General features: G+C 38.2%; 1 protein-coding gene across 1 annotated transcript in view; it reads right to left on the reverse strand.

Moving 5' to 3' along the window:
- The window catches only part of DGKK (diacylglycerol kinase kappa), a gene marked incomplete at both ends in the record, with an annotated part of 159,732 nt that overhangs the window by 45,795 nt on the left and 90,981 nt on the right, over positions 1-22,956 (reverse strand). The window lies entirely within an intron of this gene.

The raw sequence follows: 22,956 nt of genomic DNA on the forward strand, positions 1-22,956 counted from the left end.
CTACAATGACAAACCCAAAACAATTAAGAATATGGGAAAAGGAACATACATATTGATAATTACCTTAAATGTAAATGGATAAAATGCTCCCACCAAAAGACACAAACTCACTGAATGGATACAAAAACAAGACCCATATATATGCTGTCTACAAGAGACCCACTTCAGACCTAGAGACACATACAGACTGAAAGTAAGGGGATGGAAAAAGATATTCCATGCAAATGGAAATCAAAAGAAAGCTGGAGTAGCAATTCTCATATCAGACAAAATAGACTTTAAAATAAAGACTATTAGAAGAGACAAAGAAGGACACTACATAATGATCAAGGGATCGATCCAAGAAGAAGATATAACAATTGTAAATATTTATGCACCCAACGTAGGAGCAACTCAATACATAAGGCAAATACTAACAGCCATAAAAGGGGAAATTGACAGTAACACAATCATAGTAGGGGACTTTAACATCTCACTTTCACCAATGGACAGATCATCCAAAATGAAAATAAATAAGGAAACACAAGCTTTAAATGGTATATTAAACAAGATGGACTTAATTGATATTTATAGGACATTCCATCCAGAAACAACAGAATACACATTTTTCTCAAGTGCTCATGGAACATTCTCCAGGATAGATCATATCTTGGGTCACAAATCAAGTCTTGGTAAATTTAAGAAAATTGAAATCATATCAAGTATCTTTTTGGACCACAATGCTACGAGACTATATATCAATTACAGGAAAAGATCTGTAAGAAATACAAACACATGGAGGCTAAACAATACACTACTTAATAACCAAGTGATCACTGAAGAAATCAGAGGAAATCAAAAAATACCTAGAAACAAATGACAATGGAGGCACGACAACCCAAAACCTATGGGATGCAGCAAAAGCAGTTCTAAGAGGGAAATTTATAGCAATACAATCCTAGCTTAAGAAACAGGAAACATCTCAAATAAACAACCTAACCTTGCAACTAAAGCAATGAGAGAAAGAAGAATAAAAAACCCACAAATTTAGCAGAAGCAAAATCTATAGGACAAAGCAAAAGTAGTCCTAAGAGGGAAGCTCATACTGATACAGCCCTACCTCAAGAAACAAAAATCTCAAATAAAGAATCTAAATATACATTTAAAGGAACTACAAAAAGAAGAATAAGCAAAGACCAAAGTTAGAAGAAGGAAAAAAATAATAGATCATAGAGGAAATAAATGAAATAGAGACAAAAATACAAGAGATCAATAAACGTAACAGTTGGCCTTTTGAAAAGATGAACAAAATCAAGGAACTTATTTAGCCAGCCTCATCAAGAAAAAAAGAGATTACCTAAATAAGTAGAATCAGAAATTAAAGAGGAAAAATTACAACTTGACACCACAGAAATATGAAGGATCATAAGAGACTACTATGAACAATTATATGTCAACAAATTAAACAACCTAGAAGAAATGGAAAAATTTCTAGATCATATAATCTTCCAGCACTGAATCATGAAGAAATAGAAAATCTGAATAGACAGATTATTAGTAATGAAATTGAATCAGTAAGCAAAAAACTCCCCCAAAACAAAAGTCAAGGTCCAGATGGCTTCACAGGTGAATTCTACCAAATATTTAAAAATACTTAATATCTATCACTTTCAAATTATTGCAAAAAATGAAGACAAAGGAATACTTCCAAACTCATTCTACAAGGCCACCATTAACGTGATACCAAAACCAGACAAAAACACTGCAAGAAAGAAAATTACAGGCCAATATCTTTGCTAAATATAGATACAAAAATCCTCAACAAAATATTAGCAAATCAAACTTAACAATACATTAAAAGACTTATACACCATGATCAAGTGGGATTCATTCCAGAGATGTGAGGATGGCTTAACACCCATAAATCAATAAATGTGATATGCCAAACTAACAAAAGGAAGGATAAAAATCACATGATCATCTCAAAAGATTCAGAAAAGCATTTGATAAAATTCAATATCAGTTTATGATAAAAAATTCTTAACAAAGTGGGTATAGAGGGAACATACTTCAACATAATAAAAGGCCATATATGACAAACTCACAGTTAACATTATATTCAATGTGAAAAGCGGAAAGCTTTTTTTTTTAAGATTAGGAATGAGACAAGGATGCTCACTCTTGCCACTTTCATTCAACATAGTATTGGAAGTTCTAGCCACAGAAATGAGGCAAGAAAAAGAAATAAAAGGCATCAAAACCAGAAAGTCAGAAGTAAAACAATCAGTATTTTCAGATGACAGAATACTATATACAGAAAACACCAAACACTCCACCAAAAATCTATTAAAGCTAATGAATGAATTCAGAAACTTGCAGATACAAAATTAATATACAGGACTTCCCTGGTGGCTCAGTGGTTAAGAATCCGCCTGCCAATGCGGGGGACATGGGTTCGAGCTCTGGTCCAATAAGATCCCACATGCCATGGAGAAACTAAGCCTGTGCACCACAACTACTGAGCCTGAACTCTAGAGCCCATGAGCCACAACTACTGAGCCCTCGTGCCACAACTACTGAAGCCTGCATACCTAGAGCCCATACTCCACAACAATAGAAGCCACTGCAATGAGAAGCCTGCACACCTCAATGAAGAATAGCCCCCACTCACTGCAACTAGAGAAAGCCTGGGTGCAGCAATGAAGACCCAATGCAGCCCCAAATAAATGAATAAATAAATTTATTTAAAAAATTAATATACAGAAACCTGTTGCATTTCTATACAATAATGATGAACCAACAGAAAGAGAAATGAAGGAAACAATCCCATTTATAATTGCATCCAAAATAATAAAATACTTAGGAATAAATTTAACCAAGGAGTTAAAAGACCTGTAGCCTCAAAACAATAAGACAATGATTAAAGAAATTGAAGATAACACACCAAAAATTGGAAAATATGCCACACTCATGGATTGGATGATTCAATATCATTAAAATGTCCATACTACCAAAAGAAATCAACAGATTCAATGCAATCCCTATCAAAATACCAGTGGCACTTTTCACAAAACTAGAAAAAATAAATATAAATTTTAATGAAAACACAAAAGGCTCCAAATAGCCAAAGCAATCTTGAGAGAGAAGAACAAAACTACAGGTATCACACTCCCATACTTGAGAGTATACCACATAGCTATAGAATTCAAAAGAGTATGGTACTGGCACAAAAACAAGATGCATAGATTAATGGAACAGAACAGAGAGTCCAGAAATAAGTCCATACTCATACAATCAATTAATCTGTAATAAAGAAAGACTATACAATGGAGGAAGGACAGTCTCTTCAGTAAATGGTGCTGGGAAAACTGGACAGCTACATGTAAAAAAATGAAATTACAACATTCCTTAACACCATACACAAAAATAAACTCAAAAGACCTAAAGACCTAAATGTAAGACTGGACACTATAAAAGTTTTAGAGGATCAATGGTGAAAAACAGAAACCATTTCCACTTAGATCAGGAACAAGATAAGGTTGTGCACTCTCACCATTATTGTTCAACATAGTTTTGGAAGTTTTAGCCACAGCAATCAGAAAAGAAAAAGAAATAAAAGGAATCCAAATCGGAAAAGAAGAAGTAAAACTGTCACTGTGTGCAGATGACATGATACTATACATAGAGAATCCTAAAGATGCTACCAGAAAACTACTAGAGCTAATCAATGAATTTGGTAAAGTAGCAGGATACAAAATTAATGCACAGAAATCTCTTGCATTCCTATACACTAATGATGAAAAATCTGAAAGAGAATTTGTGGAAACACTCCTATTTACCATTGCAATGAAAAGAATAAAATACCTATGAATAAACCTCCCTAAGGAGACAAAATACCTTATAGAAAACTATAAGACACTGATGAAAGAAATTAAAGATGAAAAAACCAGATGGAGAGATATACCATGTTCTTGGATTGGAAGAATCAACATTGTGAAAATGGCTATATTCCCCAAAGCAATCTACAGATTAAATGCAATACCTATCAAACTACCAATGGCATTTTTTCACAGAATTAGAACAAAAAATTTCACAATTTGTATGGAAACACAAAAGACTCTGAATACCCAAAGCAATCTTGAGAAAGAAAAATGGAGTTGGAGGAATCAGGCTCCCTGACTTCAGATTGTACTACAAAGCTACAGTAATCAAGACAGTACGATACTGGCACAAAAACAGAAATATAGATCAATGGAACAGAATAGAAAGGCTAGAGATAAACCCATACACATATGGTCACCTTATCTTTGATAAAGGAGGCAGGAATGTACAGTGGAGAAAGGACAGACTCTTCAATAAGTGGTGCTGGGAAAACTGGACAGCTACATGTAAAACAATGAAATTAGAACACTCCTTAACACCAAACACAAAAATAAACTCAAAATGGATTAAAGACCTAAATGTAAGGCCAGAAACTATAAAACTCTTAGAGGAAAACATTGGCAGAACACTCTATGACATACATCATAGCAAGATCCTTTTTGACCCACCTCCTAGAGAAATGGAAATAAAAATAAACAAATGGGACGTAATGAAACTTCAAAGCTTTTGCACAGCAAAAGCAACCATAAACAAGATGAAAAGACAACCCTCAGAATGGGAGAAAATATTTGCAATCGAAGAAACTGACAAAGGGTTAATTTCCAAAATTTACAAGCATCTCATGCAGCTTAATATCAAAAAAACAAACAACCCAATCCAAAAATGGGCAGAAGACCTAAATAGACATTTCTCCAAAGAAGATATACAGATTGCCAACAAACACATGAAAGAATGCTCAACATCATTAATCATTAGAGAAATGCAAATCAAAACTATAATGAGGTATCACCTCACACCAGTCAGAATTGTCATCATCAAAATATCTACAAACAATAAATGCTAGAGAGGGTGTGGAGAAAAGGGAACCCTCTTGCACTGTTCGTGGGAATGTAAATTGATACAGCTACTCTGGAGAACAGTATGGAGGTTCCTTAGAAAACTACAAATAGAACTACCATACGACCCAGCAATCCCACTACTGGGCATATATCCTGAGAAACCCATAATTCAAAAAGAGTCATGTACCACAATGTTCATTGCAGCACCATTTACAACAGCCAGGACATGGAAGCAAGCTAAGTGTCCACTGACAGATGAATGGATAAAGAATATGTGGCACATATATACAATGGAATATTATTCAGCCATAAAAAGAAACAAAATTGAGTTATTTTTAGTGAGGTGGATGGACCTAGAATCTATCATACAGAGTGAAGTAAATCAGAAACAGAAAAACAAAGACTGTATGTTAACACCTATATATGGAATCAGGAAAAAAAAAGGTTCTGAAGAACCTAGGGGCAGGACAGGAATAAAGATGCAGACATAGAGAATGGACTTGATTACAGGGGGATGGGGGAGGGTAAGCTGGGATGAAGTGAGGGAGTGGTATTGACATATATACACTACCAAACGTAAAACAGCTAGTGGGAAGCAGCCACATAGCACAGCGAGATCAGCTTGGTGCTTTGCAACCACCTAGAGGGGTGGGATAGGGAGGGTGGGAGCGAGACTCAAGAGGGAGGGGTTATGAGGATATATGTATACATATAGCTGATTCACTTTGTTATACAGCAGAAACTAATACAACATTGTAAAGCAATTATACTCCAATAAAGATGTTAAAACAATAAAAATACAACTAAAAAACAACCAAAACTCTTAGAGGAAATCATAGGCAGAACACTCTTTGACATAAATTGCAGCAATATCTTTTTCTAGCTGTCTCCCAAATTAATGGAAATAAAATCAAAAATAAAGGAATGGGACCTAATTAAACTCTAAAGCTTTTGCACAGCAAAAGAAACCATAGACAAAATGAAATGAAAACCCACAGAATGGGAGAAAATACTTGCAAACAATGCAACTGACAAGGGATTACGCTCCAAAATTTACAAACAGCTCATGAGGCTCAATATCAAAAAAACAGGGCTTCCCTAGTGGCACAGTGGTTGAGAATCTGCCTGCCAATGCAGGGGACATAGGTTCATGCCCCAGTCCGTGAAGATCCCACATGCCACGGAGCAGCTGGGCCCGTGCACCATGGCCGCTGAGCCTGCACGTCCGGAGCCTGTGCTCCGCAAGGGGAGAGGCCACAACAGTGAGAGGCCCGCATACAACAAAACAAAACAAAACAAACAAACAAACAAAAGAAACAAACAACCCAATTGAAAAATGGGCAGAAAACCTAAATAGACATTTCCCCAAAGAAGACATACAGGTGGCCAGGAGGCACATGAAAAGATGCTCAACATTGATAATTATTAGGGAAATATAAATCAAAACTACAATGAGATATCACTTCACACCAGTCAGATTGGGCATCATTAAAATATCTATAAACAATAAATGCTGGAGAGGGTGTGGAGAAACAGGAACCCTCTTATACTTTTTGTCGGAATGTAAATTGGTACAGCCACTACAGAGAACAGTATGGAGGTTTCTTAGAAAACTAAAAATAAAGCTGCCCTATGACCCAGCAATTGCACTCCTGGGCATATACCCAGAGAAAACCATAATTCAAAAAGATACATGCACCCCAATGTTCATTGCAGCACTGTTTACAATAGCCAAGACATGGAAGCGACCTAAATGTATATTGATTTTGAATCCTACAACTTTACAGAATTTTTTTTAATGCTAACAGTTTTTTGGTGGAGTCTTTATGGTTTTCTCTATATAATATTGTGTCATCAACAGTCGGGATTGGTCAAGATGGCAGAGAAGGAACACCCTGAGCTTGCCTCCTTGAACAGGCACACTAGAAATTAGAACTACTTACAGAGCAATTATTGATGAGAAAGACCAGAAGATTAGCATGAAAGTGTTACAATTAAAGAGATAAAGAAGGAACCACAATGAAATGGTTAGGGGAGTGGAGACGCAGTACAGTCGAGAGCCATATCCTTGTGTGGGCGACCCACAAGTGGGAGGATAATTATAATTGTAGAGGTTCTCCCCATAGAGCAAAGGGCCTCAGCCCCTCATTGGGCTCCCAAACCCAGGGTTCCTGCAGCAGGAAGACAAGCCCCCAGACAGTTTGGCTTTGAAGGCCAGCAGCAGAGCCAGAGGAATGTGGGGAAAGAGATTCCACTCTTAAAGGGTGCACATAAAATCTCACATGCTCTGGGAACGAAGTCAGAAGTGGTAGTTTGAAAGCATCCTGGGTCAGACCCACCTGCTGATCTTAGAGAGCCTCCCAGAGAGGGTCAACTGGAACTCACACTGGGGACATAGACACTGGCAGCACCCATTATTGGGAGTGCGTTACACCACATGGACACTGGTGCTGGCAAGGGCCATTTTGGCATCTTCATTCCAGCTTATTTGCACAGAGACGTAGCCCCAACTGTCAGCCTCTTGGCACCAGTACTGAGATGCTTCAGAAGAAGTAGCTAGTCAGGCATGGACACTGCCCCACCCAAAAGCAGGGGGGCTGCATTAAGACCTCCTGAGCCCACAGCCACCCTGTGATCCAACCCTTACATCAGAGGGCCCAGGACCCGGCCCCACACACCAGTGCACTGGACCTAGCCACTGGACTCCATAGGGGCCCTCACAGCTAGCCATAGGGACCCAGTCTCACCACCAATGGACCAGCACCAACTCCAGGAAAATCAGGGCCCTGCATCCAGAGACCCCAGAACTGGTCCTTCAAATCAGTGGTCCAGCACTAGCACTGGGAGCAGCCTCACCAACGAGTGGGCACACACCAGCCCCAGGGCACCCTGGGCCCCAACTCTGCCCAACAAGGAGGTCAACACACCAACTCCAGGACCCCCAAGGCCCTGCAGCCAGAGACCCTGGGACATGGATATACCAAACAGTGAACTGGCACTAGCCCCAGAACCCCTTGAGTCTCAGCCCTGCCCACCAGCAGACCAACACCAGCTCTGAGACACCTTGGATCCCTCAGACAATTACCCTGGGATACAGCCACACTCAGCACACTGACACCAGCTTTGGAACACCCCAGATGTTGCAGTCAGCTGTGTCAGGAAGCAGCCCTGCCTACTAGCAAGCCAACACTAGACCAAGGACCACTGGTCCTGCAACCTACCACCACAGAACCCAGCTTTGCTGACCAGTAAGCCAGCACTAGCCCTGCCCCCCCCAAAACGGTTTGATAGCCAGCTGCTTCATGACCTGGTCCCACCCACCTGCAACTGGCAGTCTGCACACAAGGTGAGGCCTGGCAACCAACCAGACCGGGTGCCAACCAGCCTACCAGACCACCCACAGCAGTCAGCACACCACAACAGAAAGACCCATGAAGCCCACATAGGGGACAACCCTAGAGCATATAGTTCTGGTGACCAGAGCAGAGTGCACTGCTGGGACACATAAGATGTCTCCTACAAAAGGCCAGTTCTCCAAGGTCGGGAAATATAACCAACCTACGAATACATAGAAATAAAAACAGCAAATTAGGCAAAATAAGGTGACAGAGGAACATATTCAAAATGAAGGAACAAGATAAAATCCAGGAAAAAGAACTAAATGAAGTGGAAGTAAGCAACATACACAATAAAGAGTTCAAGGTAATGACATAAAGATGTTCAATGAACTCAGGAAAAGATTGGATGAACAGAGTGAAAAGTTAGAAGTATTCAACAAAGAGTTACACAACAAAGAGAAGAACCAAACAGAGATGAAGAAGAAAACAATAACTGAAATAAAAAATACACTAGAAGGAATCAGCAGTAGCTTAAGTGAGATACAGAGGAACATATCAGCAATTTGGAAGACAGAGGAGTGGAAATCACTGAAGCTGAACAGAATAAAGAAAAATGAATAAAAAGAAATGAGGACAGTTTAAGAAACCTCTGAAACAACATCAAGTGTAGTAACATTCACATTATAGGGGTCTCAGAAGGAAAAAGAGAGAAAGAGGCAAAGAACTTATCTGAAGACATAATAGCTGAAAACTTCCCTAACCTGGGAAAGGAAACAAATATCCAAGTTGAGGATTCACAGAGAGTCCCAAACAAGCTTGACCTCAAGAGGACCACACCAAGACACATTGTAATTAAAATGGAAAAATTAAAGATAAGAGGGAATATTAAAAGCAGCAAGGGAAAAGCAACAAGTTATGTACAAGGGAACTCCCATAAGGCTATCAGCTGACTTTTCAGCAGAAACTGCAGGCCAGAAGGGAGGGGCACAATATGTTTAAAGTGATGAAAGGAGGAAACCTACAAACAAGAATTTTCTACCTGGCCAGGATTTTATTTGGATTTGATGGAGAGATCAAAAGGGTTACAGATAAGCAAAAGCTAAGAGTTCAGCGTCACAAAACCACCTTTACAAGAAACGTTGATGGGACTTCTGTAAGCAGACAAGGCCACAACTAGAGATATGAAAATCACAAAAGGAAAAATCTCATTGGTAAAGGAAAATATATAGTAAAGGTAGTATTAATGATGTATAAGGGTAGTAGGAAGAAAAAGTAGGAAAACCATATATATCCACAATAAGCAGTTAAGGGATAAACAAAACAAAAAATGTAAAATCTGATGTCAAAAAGAGCAAACTTGAAGGGGGGAATGCAGGGTTGTTAAAATGCATATGTGCTTAAGAGATCAAAACCAAAATAATTATATTTATATATATATATATATATATATATATATAAAATACACACACACACACACACACACACACACACACACACACACAGCTATATCTAAACCTCATGGTACCCTCAAACCAAAAATCTATAATAGATACATACAAAAAAGAGAAAGGAATCCAAACATAACACTAAAGGTAGTCTTCAAATCACAAGGGAAGGGAGCAAAAGAAGAAAGGAACAAAATGAACTACAAAAAACAACCCTAAAACAATTAACAAAATAGCAATAAGTACATACCTATCAATAATCACTTTAAATTTAAATGGACTAACTGCTCCAAACAGAATACAGAGTGGCTGAAGGGATAAAAAACACGGCACATATATATGCACCTACAAGAAACTCACTTCAGATCTAAAGACACTCACAGACTGAAAGTGAGAGGATGGAAAACACTATCCAATGCAAGTGAAAATTAAAAGAAAGCCAGGGTATCAATACTTATATCAGACAAAATAGAGTTTACAACAAAGACTGTAACATGAGACAAAGAAGGACATTATGTAATGATATAGGGATCAATCCAAGAAGAAGATATAATAATTGAAAATATATATACACTCAACATAAGAGCAAATAAATACATGAAGCAAATATTAGCAGGCATGAAGGGAGAAATTTACAATAATAGGAGGGGTTTTTAACAACCCACTTACATCAATGAAGAGATCATCCAGATAGAAAATAGAAAACCAATAAGGAAATGCTGTCCTTAACACATCAGACAAAATGGATATATATATACATATATAAATTCCATTCAAAAGCAGCAGAAAATAAATTATTTTCAACTGCACATGGAAAATTCTCCAGAATAGATCACATATTAGACTGAAAAAGAAATCTCAGTATATTTAAGAAAATTGAAATTATATCAAACATCTTTTCCGACCACAATACTATGAGACTAGAAATCAACTATGAGAAAAAGCTGCAAAATACTTAAACATGTGGAAACTAAATATTATACTATTAAACGACCAATGGATCACTGAAAAAATCAAAGAGGAAATTAAAAAATACCTGGAGACAAGTGAAAATGAAAACACAATGATCCAAAATCTATGGGATGCAGCACAAGCAGTTCTAAGGGTGAAGTTTATAGTGATACAAGGCTGCCCCAGGAAAGAGGAAAAATCTCATATAAACAATCTAACTTTACACCTAAAGGAGCTAGAAAAAGAAAAACAAACATAACCCAAAGTTAGTAGAAGGATATAAATGAGAAAGATCAGAGAAGAAATACATGAAATAGAAACTAAAAAATGGAAAAGATCAATGAAACTAAAAGCTGGTTCTTTTAAAAGATAAAATTGATAAAGCTTTAGCCAGACTAATAGAGTGTCCAAGCAGATAAAATCAGAAATGAAAAAGGAGAATTTACAACTGACAGCACAGAAACACAAAGGATCATAAGAGACTCCTATGAACAATTATATGACAATGTAGAAGAAATGGACAAATTCCTAGAAACGTACAATTTCCCAAGACCGAACCAGGAAGAAATAGAAAATATGAATAGACCACTTACTAGTAATGAAATTGAATCAGTAATAAAACATTACTCTCAAAAAAAAAAGTTCAGGACCAGATAGCTTCACAAGTGAATTCTACCAAACATTTAGAGAAGAGTTAACATCTATATTCTCAAACTATTCCAAAATATTGAAGAAGAGGGAACACTCCCAAATTCAGTCTATAAGGCCACCATTACCCTGATACCAAAACCAGACAAAACACTACAAAAAAGAAAATCATGGGCCAATATCTTTGATGAATGTAGGTGCAAAAAGCCTCAACCAAATATTAGAAAACCAAATCTTACAATACATAAAAAGGATCATACATGACGATAAATTTGTATTCATTCCAGGGTCACAAGAGTGGTTCAACATACGCAAATCAATCAATGTGTTGAGATGGAGTTCTCTGGGTCTTGGTGTTGAGATGGAGCTCTCAATAGAACAGGATAGAAAGCCTAGAGATAAACCCACACACATATGGTCACCTTATCTTCGATAAAGGAGGCAAGAATATAAAGTGGAGAAAAGACAGCCTCTTCAATAAGTGGTGCTGGGAAAACTGGACAGCTACATGGAAAAGTATGAGATTAGAACACTCACTAACATCATACACAAAAATAAGCTCAAAATGGATTAAAGACCTAAATGTAAGGCCAGAAACTATCAAACTCTTAGAGGAAAACATAGGCAGAACACTCTATGACATAAATCACAGCAAGATCCTTTTTGACCCACTTCCTAGAGAAATGGAAATAAAAACAAAAATAAACAAATGGGACCTAATGAAACTTCAAAGCTTTTGCACAGCAAAGGAAACCATAAACAAGACCAAAAGACAACCCTCAGAATGCGAGAAAATATTTGCAAATGAAGCAATTGACAAAGGATTAATCTCTAAAATTTACAAGCCGCTCAATAACAAATGCAAACAACCCAGGGCTTCCCTGGTGGTGCAGTGGTTGAGAGTCTGCCTGCCGATGCAGGGGACATGGGTTCATACCCCGGATGGGGAAGATCCCACATGCTGTGGAGCGGCTGGGCCCGTGAGCCATGGCCGCTGAGCCTGCATGTCCAGAGCCTGTGCTCTGCAACAAGAGAGGCCACAACAGTGAGAGACCCATGTACCACAAAAACAAACAAACAAACAAAACAAAACAAAAAACAACCCAATCCAAAACTGGGCAGAAGACCTAATTAAACATTTCTGCAAAGAAGATATACAGATTGCCAATAAACACATGAAAGAATGCTCAACATCATTAATCATGAGAGAAATGCAAATAAAAACTACAATGAGATATCACCTCACACCGGTCAGAATGGCCATCATCAAAAAATCTAGAAACAATAAATGCTGGAGAGGGTGTGGAGAAAGGGGAACCCTCTTGCACTGCTGGTGAGAATGTAAACTGATACAGCCACTATGGAGAACAGTATGGAGGTTCCTTAAAAAACTAAAAATAGAACTACCATACGACCCAGCAATCTCACTACTGGGCATATACCCTGAGAAAACCATAATTCAAAAAGAGTCATGTACCAAAATGTTCATTGCAGCTCTATTTACAATAGCCAGGTGATGGAAGCAACCTAAGTGTCCATCATCGGGTGAATGGATAAAGATGTGGCACATATATACAATGGAATATTACTCAGCCAGAAAAAGAAATGAAATTGAGTTATTTTTAGTGAGGTGGATGGACCTAGAGTCTGTCATACAGAGTGAAGTAAGTCAGAAAGAGAAAGACAAATACCATATGCTAACACATATATATGGAATCTAAGAAAAAAAAAGGTCATGAAGAACCTAGGGGTAAGACGGGAATAAAGACACAGACCTACTAGAGCATGGACTTGAGGATATGGGGAGGGGGAAGGGTAAGCTGTGCCAAAGTAAGAGAGTGGCATGGACATATATACACTACCAAACATAAAATAGATAGCTAGTGGAAAGCAGCCACATAGCACACGGAGATCAGCTCGGTGCTTTGTGACCACTTAGAGGGGTGGGATAGGGAGGGTGGGAGGGAGGGAGATGCAAAAGGGAAGAGATATGGGAACATATGTATATGTATAACTGATTCACTTTGTTATAAAACAGAACCTAACACACCATTGTAAAGCAATTATACTCCAATAAAGATGTTAAAAAAATCAATGTGATACAGCACATTAACAAAAAGAAACACAAATACCACATGATCATCTCAATAGATGCATAAAAAGCATTTGACAAAATTCAACATAACAATTCTCATCAAAGTGGGTATAGAGGGAACATATCTCAATATAATAAAGGCTGTTTACAGCCAACTCACAGCAAACTTAATACTCAATGGAGAAAAGCTGAAAGCCTTCCTGCCAAATTCAGGAATAAGACAAGTATGGCCACTATCATCACTTCTATTTAAGATAGTATTAGAAGTTCTGGCCACAGCATTGAGACAAGAAAAAGAAATAAAAGGTATCCAGATTGGAAGGGAAGGGGTAAAACTGTCATTATTTGCAGATGACATTATACTCTATATATAGAACACTAAAGTCTCCACACAAAAACTATTAAACTAATAAATCATGTCAGCAAAGTACTAGGATATGAGATTAATACACAGAAATCTGTTGCATTTCTAAACACTAATAATGAAATAGTAGAAAGAGAAAGCGAAAAAAAATCTTGTTTAAAATAGTATCAAAAAATACCTAGGAGAGGGGGAAGATGGCGGAAGAGTAAGACGCGGAGATCACCTTCCTCCCCACAGATACATCAGAAATACATCTACACGTGGAACAACTCCTAGAGAAAACCCACTGAACGCTGGCAGAAGACCTCAGACCTCCCAAAAGGCAAGAAACTCCCCACCTACCTGGGTAGGGCAGAATAAAAAAGAATAAACAGAGACAAAAGAATAGGGGCGGGACCTGCACCAGTGGGAGGGAGCTGTGAAGGAGGAAAGGTTTCCACACACTAGGAAGCCCCTTCACGGGCGGAGACTGTGGGTGACGGAGGGGGAAAGCTTCAGAGCCGCAGAGGAGAGCACAGCAACAGGGGTGCGGAGGGCAAAGCGGAGAGGTTCCCGCCCAGAGAATTGGTTCCGACTGGCACTCACCAGCCCGAGAGGCTTGTCTGCTCACGTGCCAGTGTGGGCGGGGCTGGGAGCTGAGGTTTGGGCTTCAGACAGAGTGCAGGGAGAGGACTGGCAGCGTGAACACAGCCTGCAGGGGGTTAGTGCATCACGGCTAGCTGGGAGGGAGTCCAGGAAAAAGTCTGGACCTGCCGAAGAGGCAAAAGACTTTTTCTTCCCCCTTTGTTTCCTGGTGCGTGAGGAGAGGGGATTAAGAGCGCTGCGTAAAGAAGCTCCAGAGACGGGCGTGAGCTGCGGCTAACAGCGCGGACTTCAGAGACAGGCATGAGACCCTAAGGCTGCTGCTGCTGCCACCAAGAAGCCTGTGTGCGAGCACAGGTCACTATCCACACCTCCGTTCCGGGGAGCCTGTGCAGCCTGCCACTGCCAGAGTCCCAGGATCCAGAGACAACTTCACCAGGAGAATGCACAGCATGCCTTAGGCTGGTGCAATGGTCCCGTCAGCCTCTGTAGCCGCAGGCTCGCCCTACATCCGTACCCCTCCCTCCCCCCAGTCTGAGTGAGCCAGAGCCCCTGAATAAGCTGCTCCTTTAACCCCGTCCTGTCTGAGCAAAGAACAGATGCCCTCCGGCGACCTACATGCAGAGGCATGGACATATCCAAAGCTGAGCCCCGGCAACAGTGCGAAAAAAGAGAAAGGGAAATTTCTCCCAGCAGCCTCAGGAGCAGCAGATTAAATCTCCACAATCAACTTGATGTACCCTGCATTGGTGGAATAACTGAACAGACAACGAATCATCCCAAATTGAGGAGGTGGACTTTGAGAGGAAGATTTATTATTTTTTCCCCTTTTCCTCTTTTTATGAGTGTGTATGTGTATTCTTCTGTGTGAGATTTTGTCTGTATAGCTTTGCTTTCATCATTTGTCCTAGGGTTCTGTCCGTCTGTATTTTTCCTTACATTAAAAAAAATTTTTTCCTTAATAATTATTTTTTTATTTTAATAACTTTATTTTATTTTATCTTACTTTATTTAATTTCATTTTATCCTCATTCTTTTTTTCTTTCTTTCTTTCTACTTTTTCTTGCTTTTATTCTGAGCCGTGTGGATGAAAAGCTCTTGATGCTGCAGCCAGGAGTCACTGCTGTGCCTATGAGGTGAGAGAGCCAACTTCAGGATACTGGTCCACAAGAGACCTCCCAGTTCCATGTAATATCAAATGGTGGAAATCTCCCAGAGATCTCCATTTCAACACAAACACCCAGCTTCACTCAACAACCAGCAAGCTACAGTGCTGGACACACAATGACAAACAACTAGCAAGGCAGGAACACAACCCCACCCATTAGCAGAGAGGCTGCCTACAATCATAATAAGGCCACAGACACCCCAAAATACACCACCAGATGTGGACCTGCCCACCAGAAAGAGAAGATCCAACCTCATCCACCAGAACACAGGCACTAGTCCCCTCCACCAGGAAGCCTACACAACCCACTGAACCAATTTTAGCCACTGGGGACAGACACCAAAAACAACGGGAACTACGAACCTGCAGCCTGCAAAAAGGAGACCCCAAACACCGTAAGATAAGCAAAATGAGAAGACAGAGAAACACACAGCAGATGAAGGAGCAAGATGAAAACCCACCAGACCTAACAAATGAAGAGGAAATAGGCAGTCTACCTGAAAAAGAATTCAGAATAATGATAGTAAAGATGATCCAAAATCTTGGAAATAGAACATAGAAAATTCAAGAAACATTTAACAAGGACCTAGAAGAACTAAAGATGAAACGAGCAATGATGAACAACACAATAAATGAAGTGAAAAATACTCTAGAGGGGATCAATAGCAGAATAACTGAGGCAGAAGAACGGACAAATGACCTGGAAGATAAAATAGTGGAAATAACTACTGCAGAGCAGAATAAAGAAAAAAGAATGAAAAGAATTGAGGACAGTCTCAGAGACCTCTGGGACAACATTAAACACACCAACATTCAAATTATAAGGGTCCCAGAAGAAGAAGAGAAAAAGAAAGGGACTGAGAAAATATTTGAAGAGATTATAGTTGAAAACTTCCCTAATATGGGAAAGGAAATAGTTAATCAAGTCCAGGAAGCACAGAGAGTCCCATACAGGAAAAATCCAAGGAGAAACATGCCAAGACACAGTAATCAAACTGTCAAAAATTAAATACAAAGAAAACATATTAAAAGCAGCAAGGGAAAAACAACAAATAACACACAAGAGAATCCCCATAAGGTTAACAGCTGATCTTTCAGCAGAAACTCTGCAAGCCAGAAGGGACTGGCAGGACATATTTAAAGTGATGAAGGAGAACAACCTACAACCAAGATTACTCTATCCAGCTAGGATCTCATTCAGATTTGATGGAGAAATTAAAAACTCTACAGACAAGCAAAACCTGAGAGAGTTCAGCGCCACCAAACCAGCTTTACAACAAATGCTAAAGGAACTTCTCTAGGCAAGAAACACAAGAGAAGGAAAAGACCTACAATAACAAACCCAAAACAATTAATAAAATGGTAACAGGAACATACATACTGATAATTACCTTAAATGTAAATGGATTAAATGGTCCCACCAAAAGACACAGATTGGCTGAATGGATACAAAAACAAGAACCATATATATGCTGTCTACAAGAGACCCACTTCAGACCTAGGGACACATACTGACTGAAAGTGAGGAGATGTTAAAAGATATACCATGCAAATGGAAACCAAAAGAAAGCTGGAGTAGCACTTCTCATATCAGACAAAACAGACATTAAAATAAAGACTATTACAAGAGACAAAGAAGGACACTACATAATGATCAAGGGATTGATCCAAGAAGAAGATATAACAATTGTAAATATTTATGCACCCAACATAGGAGCACCCCAATACATAAGGCAAATGCTAACAGCCATAAAAGGGGAAATCGACAGTAACACATTCATAGTAGGGGACTTTAACACCCTACTTTCACCAATGGACTGATCATCCAAAATGAAAATAAATAAGGAAACACAAGCTCTAAATCATACATTAAAGAGGATGGACTTAATTAATATTTATAGGACATTCCCTCCAAAAACAGCAGAATAAACATTTTTCTCAAGTGCTCATGGAACATTCTCCAGGATAGATCATATCTTGGGTCACAAATCAAGCCTTGGTACTTTAAGAAAATTGAAATTGTATCAACTATCTTTTCCGACCACAGCGCTATGAGACTAGATATCAATTACGGGAAAAGATCTGTAAAAAACACAAACACATGGAGGCTAAACAATACACTAATGGATAAAGAAGATGTGGCACATATATACAATGGAATATTACTCAGCCATAAAAAGAAACGAAATTGGGTTATTTGTACTGAGGTGGATGGATTTAGAGTCTGTCATACAGAGTGAAGTGAGTCAGAAAGAGAAAAACAAATACCGTATGCTAACAGATACATATGGAATCTAAGAAAAAAAATGTCATGAAGAGCCTAGGGGTAAGACAGGAATAAAGACACAGACCTACTAGAGCATGGACTTGAGGATATGGGGAGGGGGAAGGGTAAGCTGTGCCAAACTGAGAGAGTGGCATGGACATATATACACAACCAAACATAAAATAGATAGCTAGTGGGAAGTAGCCACATAGCACACGGAGATCAGCTCAGTGCTTTGTGACCACCTAGAGGGGTGGGATAGGGAGGGTGGGAGGGAGGGAGACGCAAGAGGGAAGAGATATGGGAACATATGTATATGTATACCTGATTCACTTGTTATAAATCAGAAACTAACACACAATTTTAAAGCAATTATACTCCAATAAAGATGTAAAAGAATAATAAACAATACAGTACTTATAACGAAGTGATCACTGAAGACATCAAAGAGGGAATCAAAAAATACCTAGAAACAAATCACAATGGAGACACGACGACCCAAAATCTATGGGATGCAGCAAAAGCAGTTCTAAGAGGGAAGTTTATAGCAATACAATCCTACCTTAAGAAACAGAAAACATCTCGAATAAACAACCTAACCTTACACGTAAAGCAATTAGAGAAAGAAGAACAAAAAAACTCCAAAGTTAGCAGAAGGAAAGAAATCATAAAGATTAGATCAGAAATAAATGAAAAAGAAATGAACAAAATGATAGCAAAGATCAATAAAACTAAAAGCTGGTTCTTTCAGAAGATAAACACATTTGATAAACCATTAGCCAGACTCATCAAGAAAAAAAGGGAGAAAACTCAAATCAATAGAATTAGAAATGAAAAAGGAGAAGTAACAACTGACACTGCAGAAATACAAAAGATCATGAGAGATTACTACAAGCAACTCTATGCCAATACGATGGACCACCTGGAAGAAATGGACAAATTCTTAGAAATGCATAACCTGCCAAGACTGAATCAGGAAGAAATAGAAAATATGAACAGATCAATCACAAGCAGTGAAATCGAAACTGTGATTAAAAATCTTCCAACAAGCAAAAGCTCAGGACTAGATGCCTTCACAGGAGAATTCTACCAAACATTTAGAGACGAGCTAACACCTATCCTTTGCAAACTCTTCCAAAATATAGCAGAGGGAGGAACACTCCCAAACTCATTCTACGAGGCCACCATCACTCTGATACCAAAACCAGACAAGGATGTCACAAAGAAAGAAAACTACATGCCAATACCACTGATGAACATAGATGCAAAAATCCTCAACAAAATACTAGCAAACAGAATCCAACAGCACATTAAAAGGATAATACACCATGATCAAGTGGGGTTTATTCCAGGAAAGCAAGGATTCTTCAATATATGCAAATCAATCTACGTGATACACCATATTAACAAATTGAAGGAGAAAAACCATATGATCATCTCAATAGATGCAGACAAAGCTTTCAACAAAATTCAACACCCATTTATGATAAAAACTCTAAAGAAAGTAGACATAGAGGGAACTTACCTCAACATAATAAAGGCCATATATGAGAAATCCATAGCCAACATCATTCTCAGTGGTGAAAACCTGAAACCATTTCCACTAAGGTCAGGAACAAGACAATGTCGCCCACTGTCATCACTATTATTCAACATAGTTTTGGACATTTTAGCCACGGCAATCAGAGAAGAAAAAAAAATAAAAGGAATCCAAATCGGAAAAGAAGAAGTAAAACCGTCACTCTTTGCAGATCACATGATACTACACATAGAAAATCCTAAAGATGTTACAGGAAAACTAGTAGAGCTAATCAATGAATTTGGTAGAGTAGCAGGATACAAAATTAGTGCACAGAAGTCTCTGGCATTCTTATACACTAATGGTGAAAAATCTGAAAGAGAAATTAAGGAAACCCTCTCACTTACCATTGCAATAAAAAGAATAAAACACGTAGGAATAAAACTACCTAAGGAGAACAAAGGCCTGTATGCAGAAAACTATAAAACACTGATGAAAGAAATTAAAGATGAACAAACAGGTGGAGAGATATATCATGTTCTTGGATAGGAAGAATCAACATGTGAAAATGACTATACTTCCCAAAGCAATCTACAGATTCAATGCAATCTCTATCAAACTACCAGTGGCACTTTTCACAGAAGTAGAACAAAAAATTTTACAATTGATATGGAAACACATAAGGCCCCCAATAGCCAAAGCAATCTTGAGAAAGAAAAATGGATCTGGAGGAATCAGGCTGCCTGACTTCAGATTATACTACAAAGCTACAGTAATTAAGACAGTATGTTACTGGCACAGAAACAGAAATATAGAACAATGGAACAGGATAGAAAGCCCAGAGATAAACCCATGCACATATGGTCACCTTATCTTTGCCAAAGGAGGCAAGAATATACAATGGAGAAAAGACAGTCTCTTCAATAAGTGGTTCTGGGAAAACTGGACAGCTATTTATAAAAGAATGAAATTAGAACACTCCCTAACACCATACACAAAAATAAACTCAAAATGGATTAAAGACTTAAATGTAAGACCAGACACTATAAAACTCTTAGAGGAAAACATAGAAAGAACACTCTTTGACATAAATCACAGCATGATCTTTTTTGACCCACATCCTAGAGTAAGGGAAATAAAGGCAAAAATAAACAAATGGGATGTGATGAAACTTAAAAGCTTTTGCACAGCAATGGAAATCATAAACAAGATGAAAGGACAACCCTCAGAATGGGAGAAAATATTTGCAAAAGAAGCAACTGACAAAGGATTAATTTCCAAAATTTACAAGCATCACATTCAGCTCAATATCAAAAAAACAAACAACTCAATCCAAAAATTGGTAGAAAACTTAAATAGACATTTTTCCAAAGAAGATATACAGATTGCCAACAAGTACATGAAAGGATGCTCAACATCACTAATCATTAGAGAAATGCAAATCAAAACTCCAATGAGGTATCACCTCACACCAGTCAGAATGGCCATCATCAAAAAATCTACAAACAATAAACACTGGAGAGGGTGTGGAGAAAAGGGAGCCCTCTTGCACTGTTGGTGGGAATGTAAATTGATAGAGCCACTATGGAGAACATTATGGATGTGCCTTAAAAAACTAAAAATAGAGGAATCCTATGATCCTGCAATCCTGCTCCTGGGCATATATCTGTAGAAAAACATGGTTTAAAAGGATACATGTACCCCAATGTTCATTGCAGTGCTGTTTACAATAGCCAAGACATGGAAGCAACCTAAATGTCCATCGACAGATGAATGGATAAGGAAGATGTGGTACATATATACAGTGGAATATTACTCAGCCATTAAAAAGAATGAAATAATGCCTTTTGAGGCAACATGGATGGACCTGGAGATTATCATACTAAGTGAAGTAAGTCAGACAGTGGAAGACAAATATCATATGATATCTCTTATATGCGGAATCTAAAAAAAGTGATACAAATGAATTTGTTTACAAAATAGAAACAGATTCACAGACTTAGAGAACGAACTTATGGTTACCAGTGGGGAAGGGTCGGGGGGAGAGATAGACTGGGAGTTTGGGATTGACATGTACACACTGCTGTATTTGAAATAGATAACCAAAAAGGACCTACTGAATAGCATAGGGAATGCTGCTCAATATTCTGTAATAACCTAAATGGGAAAAGAATTTGAAAAAGAATAGATACATCTATATGAATAACTGAACCACTTTGCTGTATCCCTGAAACTAACACAACACTGTTAATCAATTAAGCTCCAATATAAAATGAAAAAAAATTTTTATAGTGGGCAGAAGAACTAAATAGACTTTTTTCCCCAAAGGAGACATACAGAATGCCAACAGGAACATGAAAAGATGCTCAACATTGCTAATCATCAGGGAAATGCACATGAAAACTGCAACGAGGCATCACCTCACACCAGTCAGAATGGCCATCACCAAAATATCTACAAATAATAAATGCTGGAGAGGATGTAGAGAAAAGTGAACCCTCCTACACTGTTTTTGGGCATGTTATTTAGTGCAGCCACTATGAAGAACAGTATGAACGTTCGTCAGAAAACTAAAAATAGAGCTACCACATGATCCAGCAATTCTGCTTCTGGGTATACATCTGAAGAAAAAGAAAACACTAATTCAAAAAGATACATGCACCCCAATGTTCACAGTAGCATTCTTCGTAATAGTGAAGATATGGAAGCAATCTTAGTGTCTATCAACAGATGAATGGATAAAGAACAAGTGTCATACACACACACACACGCACACACACACACACAATGGAATACTACTCAGCCATAAATAAGAGTGAAAATTTGCCATCTGCAACAACATGGATGGACCTGGAAGGTATTATCCTAAGAGAAATAAGTCAGACAGAGAGAGACAAATACTGTATGTTATCACTTATATATGAAATCTAAAAAATAAAGAAAACTAGTTAATTTAACAAAAAATATATACTCACAGGTATAGAGAACAAACTAGTGTTTACTAGTTTGGGGGAGGTATAAGATAGGGGTAGGGGATTAAGAGGTACAAATTATTATGCATAAAATAAATAAGCTACAAGGATATACAGTACAGCACAGGGAATATAGCCAATATTTTATAATATATATAAATAGAGTATAATCTTTAAAAATTGTGAATCACTATGTTGTACACCTAAAACTTACATAATATTGTAAATCAACTATACCTTGATAAATAAAAAAATTCCATCAGAATATCATTAGATAAAAAAATATCTCCAGACATTGTCAAATGTGTCCTGCGGGTGGGGGAATATACCCCCAGTTGAGAACCACTGGTTTAAAGGCATGGTAATGTTGTAGTTAAGAGCACAGTTTTTACACAATTATGTATGAATCAAGACTCTTTTTCTTACTGGCTTCATGACCTTGAGCAAATCCCTTCACTTTTCTGAACCTCATTTTCCTCTCTTCTGTAAATGGGAACAACGAGGCCTGGTTTAGGGTTGTTGTAAGGATTTAATGAGATCATGTATATAAAACACTCAATACATAGTGGCAATAATAATGTGCTAATATTATTAACCATTATTAATTAACAAAGATTGCAATTTCCTAGGAAATGGTGAATGAGGAAAGGAGGTGGTTTCTTAAAGGTATACTCAGAACTAACTTTTTA

Source organism: Stenella coeruleoalba (genome assembly GCF_951394435.1).
Source record: "Stenella coeruleoalba genome assembly, chromosome: X".
Lineage (NCBI taxonomy): Eukaryota > Metazoa > Chordata > Mammalia > Artiodactyla > Delphinidae > Stenella > Stenella coeruleoalba.